The sequence below is a fragment of the Pogona vitticeps genome, chromosome 2 (genome assembly GCF_051106095.1).
Source record: "Pogona vitticeps strain Pit_001003342236 chromosome 2, PviZW2.1, whole genome shotgun sequence".
NCBI lineage: Eukaryota > Metazoa > Chordata > Lepidosauria > Squamata > Agamidae > Pogona > Pogona vitticeps.
Genome location: NC_135784.1, coordinates 43,454,661 through 43,471,854, shown reverse-complemented (window position 1 = coordinate 43,471,854; position 17,194 = coordinate 43,454,661). Strand labels below are relative to the sequence as shown.

Below are 17,194 nucleotides of genomic sequence, written 5' to 3'. Positions count from 1 at the left end.
TCAGCTGGTTGACAGTTTTAACCAAAGGGTGCTCACCAATAGACCTTGCCATCCTGGGGGAAATGTAGTAAGTGGGATGGTGCTGATGGATTTTGTCTTGTGTCTCAGTCCTGTTCAACCTCTTTATAAATGAGTTCAGTGAAAGAATAGAGGGGATACTAAGCAAATTTGTGGATGTCACCAAACTGGGATGGCTGGCTAATACAGTACGGCAGTATCTGCAAGGGATTGGTCTGAAGCTCCCCGCCCCACGGATGCCAAAAAATACCGAAGTATCAAACACTATATATTGCATTATCTCTGGCTCCCTCTAATGGTCAGTTCTGATAAATAAACCCTGGAAATACATTTAAATACCTATTTCTTGGGGTTTCATTAAGTATTTTCATGCAGCAGATAAATGAATCAGTGGATACTGATCCTGTGGATTGAGAGGGTTCCTACTGTACTTCAGAAGATAGAATCAGATTAAAGATGAGAGTTGTTGTTGTTGTTTAGTTCGTTAAGTCGTGTCCTACTCTTCGTGACCCTGTGGACCAGAGCACGCCAGGCTCTCCTGTCTTCCATTGCCTCCCGGAGCTGGGCCAAATTCATTTTGGTCACTTCAATGACACTGTCCAACCAAGATGAGAATTAGACCAAATGAAACAAGTGGAAGTGAAAATATGAACTTCTGCATTAGGCATGAAAATGAGATGCATAAATATACAATAGATTACAGCTAGTTTGACTGCAGTATGTGTAAAAACAATCTAGGGATCTTAGCTAAGGAAGCTAAACATAAGTTAACAGGGTGAGACAGCAGTGGAAGGGGAGAACCTAATACAGTACAGTGTCAGATCAATGGAAATGAAAGTAGCATTCTTTAGGTCACACCTTACCTCATCTATGTCCAGTTTTGGACATCACAGCTTCATCAAGGTAGAACATGGGGGGGAAACATTATATCGCCTTCTAATTGCAAAGCCAGCACTTATTTCCCTATTTGTGACCTAAATGTCATCAAAACTGTTTACTAGCAGTCAATGATGGATGGTCTATAGTTGTACTTATGTGACTACTGGAAGGTATTCTGTTTGTTTGTTATATTTAATTTCCTCTTTTTGCTGTCTCTCTCCCAGAGGAGGGACCCAATGCAGCTCGCAAATTATTGATAAGTAAACCAAATAAAAACACAATTACAACATCTTAAAAAAAAAGAAAGATATAATAGTATGAAAACAACTAGCAATGTAATAGTTCATCCTTCATTAGCTGTGCTGGAAGACACAGAAACAGTGGAGACAGGTTAGCTTATCCTGCATTTGTTGTGCTATTGAGAAGTTACATTTTGGTGTCTCATTTTTCTCTTCCTATGTGTAGTCTTGATTTTTTTTTAATTCTTTAGCCCATTGTTTGACAATATTTCATCAGACATTTCAGTTTTGAATGAGAGAGGATAAAACAGTACAAAACAGCTAAAATGCATTAAAACACATACAATAATAATAATGTGTTGCACCCAAAATCAAAGCTCTTTACTGCCCAATTAATCATTAAAAACCTACAAAGGATGGTCTTCAACTAGTTGCTAGAAGAACAAGAGGAAGGGGGCCAACACAGTCTCCAGAGGGAGGGCATTCCACAACCTGGGAGCAGCCACAGAGAAGGTCCTCTTTCATGTTCCCACTAGACATACCTGTGAAGGTGATTTGTTTGAGAAAAGGGCCTCCCCTGAATACATGTAATGGCAAATTCACATTTATTTAAAAGAAGGCATTAGTTCTCAATATTCCTTTCTCGTGTGACACAACAGCTGACATCCTGTTGCTTAGTGTAGTAGATCACCGTAGAGTAGGGCCATTGAATCAACAGGGATATGGTGAGTCAGCTTCTCTATACTTTCTGTTGATTCAAATGGGCCTACTCTAATTGTGACTTATTCTGCTAAAGTCACAACTAGAGTAAATCCATTTTAATCATTGGAATTTACAGGGAAGTTGACTTACCAAATCCCCACTGATTCAATATGCCTGATTTAGTATGACTTACTGTGCTGAATGACAGGATTTCAGTCAACAAGGACTGCTCTGCTCTAGCAACGTTTTCAGTACCTCCCATTCCTGTCTCCTCCTGTCTGTTAAGAGAACAAGCTAGCAGAAGGGTGAAGGAGTCAGTCCCTTTCTGTCAGCAGACACAGGTCCCGTCTGCCAATGTCTCTCCTTTGGGGTCAAAATAAGTTAGCTGTGCTGGAAGGTAACACATACTGATCTACCCTATCTGTTCAAAATTACTCCCTAGAAATTCCTAACCGTACAGTCCTGAATGTGTCTACTGAGTAAGCCCCACAGAATTCAATGGAACATACTTATAGATAGGTGAATACAGGAGCCCGAAAGAATAAATCAAACAGCATTAACCCCGTATGTCCATCATTAATTGTAACATAGACAAAACAGGGTATGGTCGAAAGGGCAAACCCTTTGGGATCAGGGCCTGCGCCTCCAACTGTGGGGGCAATATGTTTCTTCTAAAAGATGTGCCTCACACAGGCCCAGTCAACAATTCAGTAATGTATGCTACAGGAGGGCACCTTAATTCATTTCTCTCTGTTCCTTATTTATTTAGGAAGTTTCTATACTGTCTTTTCCCCTGAAGTAATGCTGAAGGCAGTCACAGACTTCCATTCAAAGGGTAGCAATACAGGTGGATGCATCAGCCATGAATTTTTCAGAGACCCCAAGGCTTCCAAACAGCATGGGGATAAAAATCTCTCCCTATGAGATCTATAATGTACTGACACAGAAAGCTGAGATACCATGTACTGTGCCTTGGATAACCCCTTGGCAGGCTCGCTCCTTTCTCTTTCCCAGGTGTGCAGTCAAAGTGAAAAGTGTTTTGGAGCCCTGGTTGAACACCGCCACCCACCATGCAGATGAGGGGTGCTGTTGTACCAGGGCTGGGGGGGGGGTAGGTTTCAGTATCCCGAGTTATACATTATCAAGGCAAGAACAGAGCTTGGAGATTTTTGCTTTTCAGACTCTCTTCCAGGAGTCATGCTGGCTGGAGTGGGGGTGGTTCTCTGTTCAGGGTAAACTCCTGGCAGGTGGAGGTGAGCACTTCCAGTCCTACCTGCTGCTTCTGTAGTTTTTTTTTGTCACCTTCCTACACAGGGAGGCTGGCAAGTTTAATCCAGGAGAACTCCACTGTTCACAGAGGCTCTTCAGCATGTGTCAGGAGCCTGGAAAAATCAGGGTTCTGACTCACATGGAAAGACCCTGTGGATAAAGGAGGCTGTCTTTCAACAGACTCATTACTGCAGAAAGGACAATTAAGGATTGTTGTGGGTTTTTCGGACTCTCTGGCTGTGTTCTGAAGGTTGTTCTTCCTAACATTTCGCCAGTTTCTGTGGCCATGGGCATCTTCAGAGGACAGCACAGAGACTGGCGAAACGTTAGGAAAAACAGCCTTCAGAACACAGCCAGAGAGCCCGAAAAACCCACAACAACCATTAGATCCCAGCCGTGAAAGCCTTCGCGAATACAAAAATTAAGGAATTGGAGCTGGAACATTCCCATCTACCCGGGTTGAGTTTATCCTAATAGGTAGAGCCTGGATGTGGCTACCATTTTTCAAAATCTGATTTTCCCCCACTGCCGGTGATGTGCATGCACCAAACATTCTTCAGGATATCATCATCATCAACATATTTGCATCACTTAAGGCTCCCTCCTTATAAGCCTTATTGTTCTTAAACATGTTTTCAATCTCTTCTAAGCACCTTTTAATTAAAAAAAATGTAGAGCACCTTATCATCCTTCTGTATTCCTTTCAAGAAATGTACTAGGGGACCCATTCTCTATGGATAGCAATCAATTTCTACAGTAAATATTACTTCATTGTGCAGTACAGTAGTTATCTCTGCTGTCTTTAATTAAATCCATGGCATGATTTGTCAGGTTTCGACAAGAAGGAAACCTTCAAGTGAATTTTCAATACGGTTTGAAGACATCTTTGCCTTTCAAGATACCAATCTCTAGCATGTCACAGCCACTGGGCTGCTCTGATAAAGGACTTCTTTGATGTGTACATGGCACATAAAAGAGTGATATGAACCATGCCCCATTCAACCTACTCAGTCTTGGTCTATCCGTGGAGCACACAATGCATCCTTTTATGTCAGGACTGTTGATCCCCCCCCCAAAGTCCATTGATGTGGCTAGCATCAGCTTTCTATGGTTTTATATTCAGAAATTAGAAAATCTAGATGCTTAGGCTATAGCTCCCAGAATGTGCAGGCAGCATGGCCAGCTGTAGTCCAGTTGTTTGCCATCTCTAGTTACATTGTATGCATCTGCAAGTTTCCTTCAGTGAAACAGACTGAAAGGTTGGTGGCCCTTTGCCAGCTGAGCTTACTCACTACAGAAGGGGGGTTAAGAAACTTATGGTCTGTGGCTGGTGTGTTTAAAAACTTTTCCAAAATATGTGTTCAGAACTCTTACAAGGAGAATTATGATATCTGCAGCACTGCAGCCGAACCTATGCTCACAACCTGGGTTCAGTCCTAGGTAGCCAGTTTAAGGTTCATTCAGCCTTCCATCTTTCCAAGGTCAGTAAATGGAGTAACCAGCTTTCTGGGTGGGAGGGGCAATGCGTAGCCTGCATAATTAAACTGTAAGCTGCCCAGAGAGTGCTTTAAGCACTATGAGGCAGTATATAAGCAGCATGCTTTGATTTGTTTTCTTTTTTACATTTAAATTTTGTTTATTCTCTTAAACTGACAACTGCATTGACTCCTTTTCATTAGGAAAAACTAATTAAATATATATCCTGCCTCTCGGGGCTATAGGCAAAAAAGTAGCATAATATCCAGATATTTTCATGCAAAGGTGTTTCTCAGCCCCATTACCTAGTAACTAGTACCTTTACCTTTACTATGGAAATTCAGAAGCTGAACCTTGATGTCTGGAAAATATGTGCTCTATCACTAATGCATTATATTTTACCACAGAGACAAACATACCCAATTACAGCCAGGATGTTTGGGAGCAGTTATTTGAAAACAAGAGAGCCACCTAGAGTGGTCATAATGACCAGATAAGCGGGATATAAATAGAATAAATAGAAATAAATAGAAATGTGATGAATCCTACAGTCTCTATCTTGGCAACTGTGGACATAGTCAATGTAGCCATCCTACAGTATCTCAGAAGGCAATTTGGGCCAATGTTGTTACAGAAACATTCTGTGTAACTCTGCCCTATATCTGGCTTTGTTTGAGAAATCAAATTAAAAACCATTTGGCTGCTGAAAATGTACCTAAGATCCAAGTGTATGAAAAACTGCAGATGGTAAGTTTTTAATTCAGAGAGACTGAGATAAAACTTGTCATCTGCAGTTTAGCACTTCTTGACCCTTACAACAGCATTTCTGAATCATCTTTCTTTATCCTAGTCTCGCAACTTAAGATCTCCAAATAATTTTTTAAAATGAAATACCTCTCCGTAGAACACCTAATTTTTTTAACTCACCACCATAAGATATGGTGATCGGAACTCATTTTGATGACAAAAGAAAGTTTAGACAGATTCAAGGAAGGCAAGTCTATCAGTTGCTGTTAATTATGACCACAGTGTCGAGAAGTACTATATCTCCAGATGTTGATGGACAAACAACATGGAAGGGTCATTATCTACTTGTATAGATATTTGGATGTATCTGTCTAAAATACTGACAGTTGAGTGTTTCTAGACATGAAAGTTGTACGTTTCCTTCAGTATCAGAAGCAGTTTCCCTTCACATACCAGTTTCTGTGCAACATAAACCGGAAGGTGCTGGTGTCTTTGATTATAAGCTTCCAAGGTTTGAACAGAATGCTGAACTTTGTTGTTGTTTAGTCGTTAAGTCGTGTCTGACTCTTTGTGACCCCATGGACCAGAGCATGCCAGGCCCTCCTGTCTTCCACTGCCTCCCAAAGTTGGATCAAATTCATGTTGGTAGCTTTGATGACACTGTCCAAATATCTCATCCTCTGTCGTCCCCTTTGCCTCTTGCCTTCACACTTTCCCAACATCAAGGTCTTTTCCAAGGAGTCTTCTCTTCTCATGAAATGGCCAAAGTATTGGAGCCTCAGCTTCAGGATCTGTCCTTCCAGGGCTGATTTCCTTCAGAATGGATAGGTTTGTTCTCCTTGCAGTCCAGGGGACTCTCAAGAGCCTCCTCCAGCACCACAATTCAAAAGCATCAGTTCTTCGTCAGTCAGCCTTCTTTATGGTCCAGCTCTCACTTCCATAATGCTGAACTAGATAGTACTTTTTCTAATCTTCAAGTTATGCGCTCAAGCCCTTGAGTGTGGGTTTTTCAGAAGCAGATCTCATATGAATAAAATCATTTTTTTCATAAGCAGAATCCTGCTGGGTCAGAATGAGGACCTTTCATGTGAGGTATAATTGAGAAACGCCTACAAGAGCTCATGTGTGTACTTGGAAATTTCTTGCTAGTGCACCCAACTGCAATATGGAACAGAAGAACAGCCATACTGGATCAAATTGAAGGTTAATCCAATGTAAAATTCTGTTCACAAAGTGGCAAACCGAAATATCTGTGAGCAGTCCGCAAGCAAGGTCCTGTAGCAGCTGGTATGAATAGGCTGACAAACTTTGACATTAGAGATGTGTGTGTGTGTGTTTTGTGGGGCAAATGTAGCTACATAATTCAATTGTAAACTCCCCAAAGAATGCTTTAAGTGCTATGGGGTGGAATACAAATAACACACTTTGCTTTGCATATTCCATTATCACCATGAAAACATGGCGGAGCCTACGAATGTTCCACTTTTGGGTGGGGAAACACTGAACATGTCCTCACTGGGTGTAGGAGTCGTACCTCATGCAGGGAATTATGTGTCCTTGTCAGCTGAAGCGGGTTATTATTATAGTGAGCACCGCAAGTGCACAGATGGTACATCATTACTCATGAGATAGTATGTGACAGCAGGAGGGAAAAAGCTGAGAAATAGTCCCTGGTGTGTTCAAATTAAATGTTACCTTCTCCCCACACAATTTCATTTATACTTCATTTCTCCCATAAAGTCTCCTTCTTAAAGTCTTTCCTCCAACACAATGATCCTCTTCTCCTCCTGCTACAGGTGAAAGATGTGGGTGCTGGATCTTATGCAACAGTTTGAAGGATTTTTAAACTTGCATGTACTATTGTTCTATTCTTTGGCAAACAATTTTTACTACTGTTTCAAACTCCCACGGCAACTGTTTTGAATCTCCTGAGCTACCCTAGGAATCCCACACCTGAAGTAGTCTCATATAGGGTTAATGTGAATTGAAACAGATTCTAGTGTGTGATTCTGGGGGGTGAAACCCAGTTGGGTAGCTATACATGAAGGGCTTCCAGCATAGCATTGCCCAATCAGTCAAAACAGGAACTGCATGATGGACTTGTGTGGTCATTGCTGCTGGAGCAGGACATCCTGCAAATTGACAACAGCTTAATCTTACATTATGTCTCAATGGAGGGGATTCAAGTCATAAATATTTAGAGCTGGGAGGAAATCCAAGTGCCACTGAATCCAACCCCTGCCAACGGAGGAAATCCAAAAGTAAAGTCTCTTTGATAGAGACTAATCCAATATTTGACTAAAAACTTCCAGCAAAACCCATTCCACTGCTGAGCAGCTCTTACTGTCAGGAAAATCCTCCTGGTGCTTGGTCTAAACCTTCTTTCTTGTCATTTGAATTCATTGTTTCAGACTCCAACCTCTGGAGGTATGAAAAACAGGCTTGATCCATTTTCTATGTGATGGCCCTTCAAATCTTTGAGGATACATGTCTTATCACCTGTCAGTTCTCTCATCTCCGGACTAAACATACTCATCACTCTTGACCATTCCTCACAGGGCTAAGTTTCCAGATCCTTTACCATGGTGGTCACGCCTTTAGATGCATTACAGCTTCCCAGTATATCTTTAAACTGTGGTGCCCAGAGGGGAACATAGTATTCCATGTGAAGTCTGAATAAAGCGCATGAATACCTCTAATGCGACCAAGGCAGGCGTCACCTCTCCTGCACTTGTGCGTTTGGTTTATCCTGTAGAAATGTAGAACTTTTTTCCTCACTGAAAATCATTTTGCTTATTTGGCCCAGTTTTTCTATCTGTTTAAAACTTTGTCTGTAAAGGTCATCTTGAACCCTGCTCCTGTTTTCCAAATGATGAGCCATTGGTGAATACTATTTTTCTCTAATTTTACAGCCAGGCACAAATCCAACTAATAGTAGCAGCATCTAGCTTACATTCTACCAGCCTGCTCACAAAGACTGTCATGGGCACCTTGTTGAAAGCTTTGCTGAAATAAAGGTGTGCTATATCCACTGTATTCCCAGCATCTACCAAGCCTGTGTCTCTGTTTGAAAACAAAACAAAACGGGGGGCTAAGATTAACATGACTTGTTTTTGAGCAGCCTCTGCTGGGTTATAGTATTTACAGTGGTCTTTTCTAAGCTTGCTTATTGATCATTCTAAACATTTCCCAACTATCAATGTAATTTCTTCCTTTTCCCTTTTGGAAGATGCAGACAACATCTGCACACCTTCAGACTTCATGGGCTTTCTTTTAGTACCATTGGATGCAGTTCATCTGTCCCTGAAGACTGATTTAGAGTATCTGTTTTAATTGTATTTTAATCATTTTATCTTTTATTTATTTTAATTGTATTTTAATTGTTGTAAACCACCCAGAGACCTTTGGGTAGAGTGGGCGGCATATAAGTTACCGCATTTTTTGCTCCATAAGACGCACTATTTCCCCACAAAAAAGTGGGGGGAAAGTCTGTGTGTCTTATGGAGTGAAGGTGGCAATTTTGCCCCCACTGGACCCGTGGGGGGGAGCCTCCCAAGGGTCCGAGTGAGCCTTCCAGGATCCTTGTGGGGCTCCCCCCACCCCCCACCCCCACGGGGCCAGCAGGGATGAAATCGCTAGCTTCCAGGACCTTTTCTGAGCCTTTCAAGCCTCACAAAAGGTCCTGGAAGCTGGCGATTTCGCCCCCGCTGGCCCCTTGGGAGTGGGGGGGTGTAGCAAGGGTCTGAGTGAGCCTTCCAAGACCCCCGGGGCCAGCATGGGCGAAATCGCCATCTTCTGGGACTCTTTTGAGGCTTGGGAAGCTTCAGAAGAGTCCCAGAAGGTGGCAATTTCACCCCCTCTGACCCCGGGGGGGCAGGGTGAGTCTCTGAAGGGTCCTGGAACACACCCTAGGACCCTTTGGAGACTCACCCTGCCCCCCCACCAGGCCAGAGGGGGCGAAATCGCCACCTTCTGGGACTTTTCTGAAGCTTCCCAAGCCTCAAAAGAGTCCCAGAAGGTGGTGATTTTGTCCCCTCTGACCCCCGGGGGGAGCAGGGTGAGTCTCTAAAGAGTCCTGGAACACATTCTAGGACCCTTTGGAGACTCACCCTGCCCCCCCCCGCTGGGCCAGAGGGGGCGAAATCGCCATCTTCTGGGACTCTTTTGAGGCTTGGGAAGCTTCGGAAGAGTCCCTGAAGGTGGCGATTTCACCCCCTCTGGCCCCATGGGGGGCAGGGTGAGCCTCCAAAGGGTCCTGGAACACAGGGCCAGAGGGGGCTAGGGTGTGTTCCATAAGATGGACCGCTCCATAAGGCTCACCAAATTTTTAGGAGAAGAAAACAGATTAATTTTTCCCTGTTTTCTTCTCCTAAAAATTTGGTGTTTCTTATGGAGAGGTGTGTCTTATGGAGTGAAAAATACGTAAATAAATAAATAAATAAATAAATAAATAAATAAATAAATAAATAAATAAATAAATAAATATTAATTAAGTGTTCTAGAAGACTGACTGGAGAGGTCAGTGAGTTAAATAAAAGGCTGTTTTATTGGGAATGTGGAGAAAGATTATACAACAAATTTACCACAAAACACCTGTATGGGTATCACCTATTGAGGCCTTTACACAACCTAATCTCATGACAAAAGCAAAACTTTTAAGATATCAAGATTTATTTAAAAAGGATGGTGAATTAAGGTCTAAAGAAGAGCTAGTGACACAGAATACCTATATAGACTGGTGTTCCAGAGCACAGCTGGAATCTAGATATGTAAAAGACAAAATAGAAGGATTCTACTCAGAATAAACGATGTTTGATAAGCTTTTATTAGGTTCAAAAGACAAAATTGTTAAGAAAATGTATAACTATCAGTTAGAAATTAAAATGCAAGATGAAATGGTTAAAGAATGTGTGATTAAGTGTGCACAAAGCATAGGGCATAATATTGATATTGAACAATGGTCGAAAATATGGCAAAATAATATAAAGCTTACAAGATCAGTTAATTTTAAGGAGAATATCTACTCTACAAGATGTTTTATAGGTGGCATATGACTCCAGAAAAACTGTCGAAGATGTATACAGATGTATCAAATGTGTGTTGGAAATGTGAAGCACAAGTGGGAAGCTATTATCATATGTGGTGGTCATGTAGAGCACTGGTTCTTAACCTTGGGTTACTCAGGAGCTTTGGACTGCAACTCCCAGAAGCCTTCACCACCAGCTGTCCTGACTGGGGTTTCTGGGAGTTGCAGTTCAAAAGCATCTGAGTAACAAAGGTTAAGAACCACTGATGTAGAGTAGCGAAACAGTATTGGAAAAGAGTACATGCTATGTTGCAACAAATATTGTTTTGTAAGGTGCCATTAACCCCAGAACTGTTTTTATTGAGTATGATACCTGATAACATAGATAAGACAAAGGAATATATAGTTATATACATAGTTACTGCAGACAGAATTCTCTATGCCAAAAATTGGAAATGTCTAATGGTACCGAAACAAGAAGATCTTATAGAGAAGATACGGGAAACAGCGGAAATGGACATTTTATCAGAAGTGATGAAGAACTGTCCTTTACAAAAGGCAACAGAAAGATGGGACTTATTCTACAAATGGACTGAGTCAACAGGCAGCGTATGAAGAGCATATATTGAAATGAGAACTTAAACTTGGAAGGCACAAAATAGTAAAAAGAGTAATTTGGAATTTTGATATGGCAATATGTATAGAATGGATGTTAGTATGTTATTGTTTCTTCTCTTCCCATTTAACCTCAATTCCCCTTCTTTCCTCAAGGCTAAATGTGCCCAGTTCTTCCAGTCTTTCCTCATAGGGCTTGGTTTCCATCCCCCTGATCATCCTTGTCGCCCTCCTCTGAACTTGTTCCAATTTGCAGCATTCTTCTTGAAGTGTGGTGTCCAGAACTGGACACAATACTCAAGGTGAGGCCTAACCAGTGCTGAATAGAGGGGGACCAGCAACTCACAGGATATAGATAGTATACTTCTGTTAATGTAGCCTAAAATAGCATTTGCCTTTTTTGTAGTCACATCACACTGTTGGCTCAGATTCAGCTTGTGATCTATGACAATTCCAAGAGCCTACTCACTTGTTGTATTGCTGAGGCAGGTATCTCCCATCTTGTAACCGTGCAATTGTTTCCATTTTCTGAGGTGCAGTACTTTGCAATTTTCCCTGTTGAATTTCATTCTGTTGTTTTCAACCCAGTGCTTCATCCTATCAAGATCATTTTGAATTTTGTCTCTGTCTTCCAGGATATTAGCTATTTCATCCAATTTTGTGTCATCTGCAAATTTGACAAGCATTCCCTGCACTCGCTCATCCAAGTCATTAATAAAAATGTTGAAGAACACTGGACCCAGGACTGAGACCCACTTGTTACCTCCTCCCAGTTGGAGAAGCAGCCATTAATCATCACCCTCTGCAGCCAGCTCTGACTGCGGAGCCAGAGTTGGGAGTTTGATTCCCCACTCGGCCTCCTTGACAGGGGCTGGAGTTGATTATGCATAGGGCCACTTCCAGCTCTATAATAATTATTATTTTATTCATTTTTATTCAACTTTATCCCCAAAGTGATCCACTCAAAGGCAGTGGTGAAGCCAGAACTAGCCACAGGAAACAATCCCAGGTCTGTATTGCCTTAATAATGCATCTGTTTAGGACCTGGTCTTTAACAGCTGCAATTTCCTGGCATTATGGAGCTTGGATAGACACAGAGATCCCTTCACACATTTTAAATACTAAAGCCTTTCATTAATTGAATTTGAATTCCTGTGATTGTTAGCTGCCTTGAGTGATGTGCTTGGCAAGAAGATGGGATGGAAATTTATTAAATACATAAATGAGTCTATCAGGAAAAAGAGCATCCAGTTCTGATTCAGTGAACAAAGAAAAGGATTCAGGTGTTGATAAAGTGGGCAAAAGAAGGCCAGCTAGCTGTAAAGGGTCGGAATACAGCAGAGTTGGGAGAAGGTAAGGCTTTTGACTACATTTCCCTGTGGCCAAGGTAGTCAGAGGATTCTGGCAGTTGTAATGCAAAGGAGCAGCTTTGCCAAACTTGAAAATATAGCAGGATGCCTTCTTCAGGGTTTGTTTTTCTTCTGCTAGTAAAAGAAAAATTGCATGTGCAAAATTAACATCAGCAGCTGCTGGGCTTCAGCTTCAAATAAGGAATCTGCAGAAGGTAATACCACCTGTGTGCATCTAATTGCAGACCCTTACAATCTGTTCCACAGCTATAGTGTAATGGGGGGCGTAATGGGTGGTGCTTTCCATTTTAAGACTGCACAGAGGTTTTTAAACAGGAATTGATTAAATCTTGCAAATTCCCACGTGAACAGCCATAAAGGGCTTGGGTCCATTTTGTTCTTCTCCAAACCTGTTTAATTCTTCCCTAGTACAGTTATATAGACTATTCTGACATCTTTTAAAGAAGCCTTCCTCAACGGAACGCCTTCCAGATCCATCAGACCACAGGCCATCTCATCCCCAGCCAGCAGGACACAATGGAAGCATAAGGACCACTCAGGGTGGATTCATTAAGTTTATTCAGTGCAATGAATACATTTCACATCTGCTTACCATCTCCTTTTGTAAAAGATTTATAGGCCAGCCTTTAAGGGGAGCCAGCATACAAAATTAAATATCATTGTTTTGTTGTGCTTTATATAAAATAAGAATCAGTTACCAGAATGTATTCATTAAAGTTAAATAATCCTCTCTCCACAAGGACTCGTGCATGATATGTGATCACTTCATTTATGCCAATACATCCAAGGACAGTCGTTTTCCTGCACACAATCATTGGGCGACCTTATAGGACTGCACTATTTTTAACAAAAGTTGAGTGCATTCCTTTTTTTAATACAAACTCCCAGAATCCTCCATAATTACACACATGTTCAGAAATTTCCAGTCCAAAAAAGTACCTTTTCCAACCTTTGTTCACTTGCTGTTGTTCATGACTTTACACAAAATTTTGTATATCCATTCTTCTTCTTAGGCAAGTGTACCCTCATCACAAAAACTATCTCTGCATATTCATGATCTTATCCCAAGGGTACTGGCCAAAGAGCCTCAAACATGGCTGGATTTTTCCTCTCATGGATGGGGGCTCTGCAAGAAGCTTTACATAGTTTCTCATGCAAACATGAATGACAGCTCTTTTTTTTCAAAATGGAGGGGATCTGTGGAGTGGAAAAGGGAAGTCACACTTGGCCTAGCAAAGCATTTCCTGAATGTTTATTTAAAAAAAGAGAAGAACTTAGGTCCCTTTTTCATTTGACTTTCCAAAGTGAGATGATTTTCAAACTAAAAGTGATCGTGTACAGGTTTCTAGCAGAAAGTCATCTTAGACATACTGCTAAAAGCTGGCGCTATTATAGATTTAATGTAGCTACAGTTATCATGAGCTATGCACTGTCCATTCTTAGTAACAGTGGAATGAACTATGACTATTCAATTGTGTGTTGACAACACAATTTCAGTCTAATCACAGCTATCTAGGCTGATGAACATTCCACTTAGGAAAGATGTTTACATCATATTGTAAGTGTTTTACTTATTTATTGCTACCCTTGTTTAAGTTCTTAGCCTGTTACAGGTTTTATTATAATAATCTTGGTTCAATTGCATTGCATTTAGTTTGAGCTATTCCTATAAAATCATTTTTCTCTTAGGCATTTCAGTACAACTGGAGAAATGATATGCCTCTCCTCCCCCCAAAAAGTAAAGTGTTTAGGAAGGATTTCTGTATGTGGTGGACATGCTCATCCCACATCTCATTAGCAAAGAGACTCTGATATTATTGCTGTCCTGTACAGTCAGTCCATCAATGTAGTCCTACATGCACCCACAGATAGCAATGATTTCAGAGCCTCTGTGATATCCAAGACTGTGTTGGTGCAAATATGGAAAAGGGGAAAGAATGCTTTTGGATTTTTCCTGTCCAGTTTTTTGGGGGCTTTTGTGTTCATCTTGATTGAACTTTTCCCCAGCTGGGGGAGAACTGAACTAGCAACCTTGAGAGATGACGTAGTTATGTTCCTTCTCCCAGTCTCTCTTGGGATCATGACTCAGGGCTGAGAGAATTTTGGATCCTGCAGATTTAAAACCAATCCTGTCACTCCTTGAGACCGACTGCTCTAATTCTTTCCTCGGATGTAGGACTGAAAATAACTTGGGACTGGGCCAAGGGGCACTGTACCCTCAAATTTTGGAATGACACTCCCCTATCCCAGTCCATAAGCTGGCCCTGAGTAGAACATTGCTTGAACTTGAGATGCCACCTTCAAATCATTTCAACTCTAACTCCAACTCACTTTCCAAGTTGTCCCTCACCCTTTTGGACTTGTAATCTGGGCAAATGTTGAAAAATTCATGAAAAGAATTATGCTCAAAAATAGATGAACAATTCTAACTGTTGGTTGTTCTGGGTTTTTCGGGCTCTTTGGCCGTGTTCTGAAGCTTGTTCTTCCTGACATTTCACCAGTCTCTGTGGCCAGCATCTTCAGAGGACAGCAACCTGTACTCTGGTGTAGTTGGCTTGGGAATGCAGTACTCATGGCTGTGAAATAGGCTTTTGTCTTTTCCTGTAGATGAGTGATTAGTGTGTATTGTTGTGGGTGTATTGTTGTGCTAAGGGGAAGAGATTATCTGTTCCTGTGGTTGATGGGTGTCATTAGCTGGTCTTTTGTGTGTAGTGATTCCCTGTCCTTGTGGGTGGGTAGAGTTCACAACTGCAAGGTATCCGGTATACTCCTGTGGCCAGGTATATACTGGAACCACAAAACGAAGCATCCACACCAGAATCAAAGAACATGAGAGACACTACAGACTAAAACAACCAGAAAAATCTGCAGTAGCTTAACATGCCCTGAAACAAACCGGACATGAAATTCTATTTCAAAATACTGAAACACTGGACAACACCAGCAATCATTATGTCAGACTGCACAGGGAAGCCATTGAAATCCACAAGCACAAGCACAGTTTCAACAAAAAAGAGGAAAGTATGAAGCTCAACAAAACTTGGCTCCCAGCTATCAAACATACTTCGTGCAAAAGGTCAACGAACTCTACCCATCCACAAGGACAGGGGATCACTACACACAAAAGACCAGCTAATCACAGCCATAAATACTGCATTCCCAAGCCAACTACACCAGAGTACAGGTTGCTGTCCTCTGAAGATGTTGGCCACAGAGACTGGCAAAACGTCAGGAAGAACAACCTTCAGAACACGGCCAAAGGGCCCAAAAAACCCAGAACAACCATTAGATCCCGGCCGTGAAAGCCTTCACGAATTCTGTCTTCTCACTTGCAAGGATTGCATAAGATTTTCTGCTAACTCCCAATTCCATCCTCACATTTAGGAGAACATTTTTTCATGTAACATCTGCAGAAAATGTGCAAAAAATTTCAGCAAAAGTGGGAGATTTTTCATCAGATTAATGAAAATTAAACCCATTAAATCCTGGACAGGCTGTTTGCATCTTTTCTAATAATTACCCATTCTTTCTACACCGTGTATACTCTTTCTTTCTCAAGGGGAAAGGGTGCTGGTTTTATGCATCTCTTGTGCAGATGGTTATAATGATGATGATGATTACTGCAACCTTGAGGGGGAGAAAACAAGGTCATTCCTTACCTTGTTCTCATCTGGAAGCAAGGAGTCCTGTAGGGCTTTTGGAATCCTTATTGAAGTGTTCTGTTGAGCTTTGACAATCTAAATTGAGAAGGAAAAGCAATTTAGTAAGTATTCTTCACGTTCCTATTCATTCCTGGATGGGTTCTTCCTTTGAAAGTACAACTGATTTGAAATTTCTGACATGTCCTACTTCTCTCTGTTGGAGAGTACACACACAGCAATACTTGAACAACATTAACTTCTGGATTCAGCCCCTGAGATTATCTGAGCATTCCTCCTCTGTAAAAGAATCACGTCTGCACATCTTTCTAAGAAAATAAAAAAGCTTACATTTATTAAAGAAATAAACTTAGGATAGGAAAAGTGACAGAAGTCCCAGTTCTGTATAACTAAGTTGGAGATGTCAGGAGCCATGCGTGCCTGTTTCATGTCAGGAGAATGAAGTCAAGATGTCAAGATGTCTCCTCCTTGGAGGGAAAACAAAGAGGTGAGAGAAGGAATGAAATGACATCAGCAACCCTAAGCATAGCAATGTAAGGTCAAAGGAAGATCAGCACAGGTATAGGACAGTCTAGGAAAGCTGAGGAAGCCATCTTAAATCTTCCTTACACAAATACACCCATCTTCTTGAGTGCAAGCTGAGTTGAACTCAGTCACTTACAATAGTCTCTGAGAGAGCGATATGGAGTGGAGTTTTTTGTGACTATGGTGGCTTCATCTCATCACAGTGACTCAGAATTATGCCTTGCCCAATACTGAGTGCAACATTGTTTCTTCTGCTTATGGTAGTAAAATAACGTCAAGCAAGCAAACAAAAAAGTAATTGGTGTTACTTCCCGTTTCCAGAAAGTCACCAGATTTTAATTATATATTTCTTTGTTTCCCGTCTATCATTCCTCACAGGTGAATTTTTCTGGGCAGTTCACAAAAGATGTAAAGCCATAAATGAATATATTAATAAGAGGTAATGTTTAAAAAAACCCACCTCTAACATTAAAACAAAATGGCTGCAGAATAAAACCGAGAGAAATTACAAAGATAGGGGAGCAATGGTACAAGGAAATTATTGCAAGAAATTAAAAACCTGAACACATTTTTTTAAGGAGCTGAAGGACTGAAGAAAGTCCAAAGTCAATGTAAGCATGATGACATCCATCCTACAAGGGTGAACTGGTGAGAAGAGGAGGTGGAAGA

The 17,194-nt window shown here is 41.3% G+C and overlaps 1 long non-coding RNA gene across 1 annotated transcript in view; it reads right to left on the bottom strand.

The window, feature by feature from the left end:
- Positions 1-12,308: 12,308 nt before the first annotated feature.
- LOC110083318 (uncharacterized) overlaps positions 12,309-17,194 on the bottom strand; it is a 22,392-nt gene continuing 17,506 nt past the window's right edge. The window contains exons 2-3 of the long non-coding RNA XR_012083226.2: positions 16,001-16,078; positions 12,309-13,538 (exon numbers count right to left, since the gene is read on the bottom strand). This is a non-coding gene — a long non-coding RNA (uncharacterized LOC110083318). The remainder of the gene's footprint in view (positions 13,539-16,000; positions 16,079-17,194) is intronic.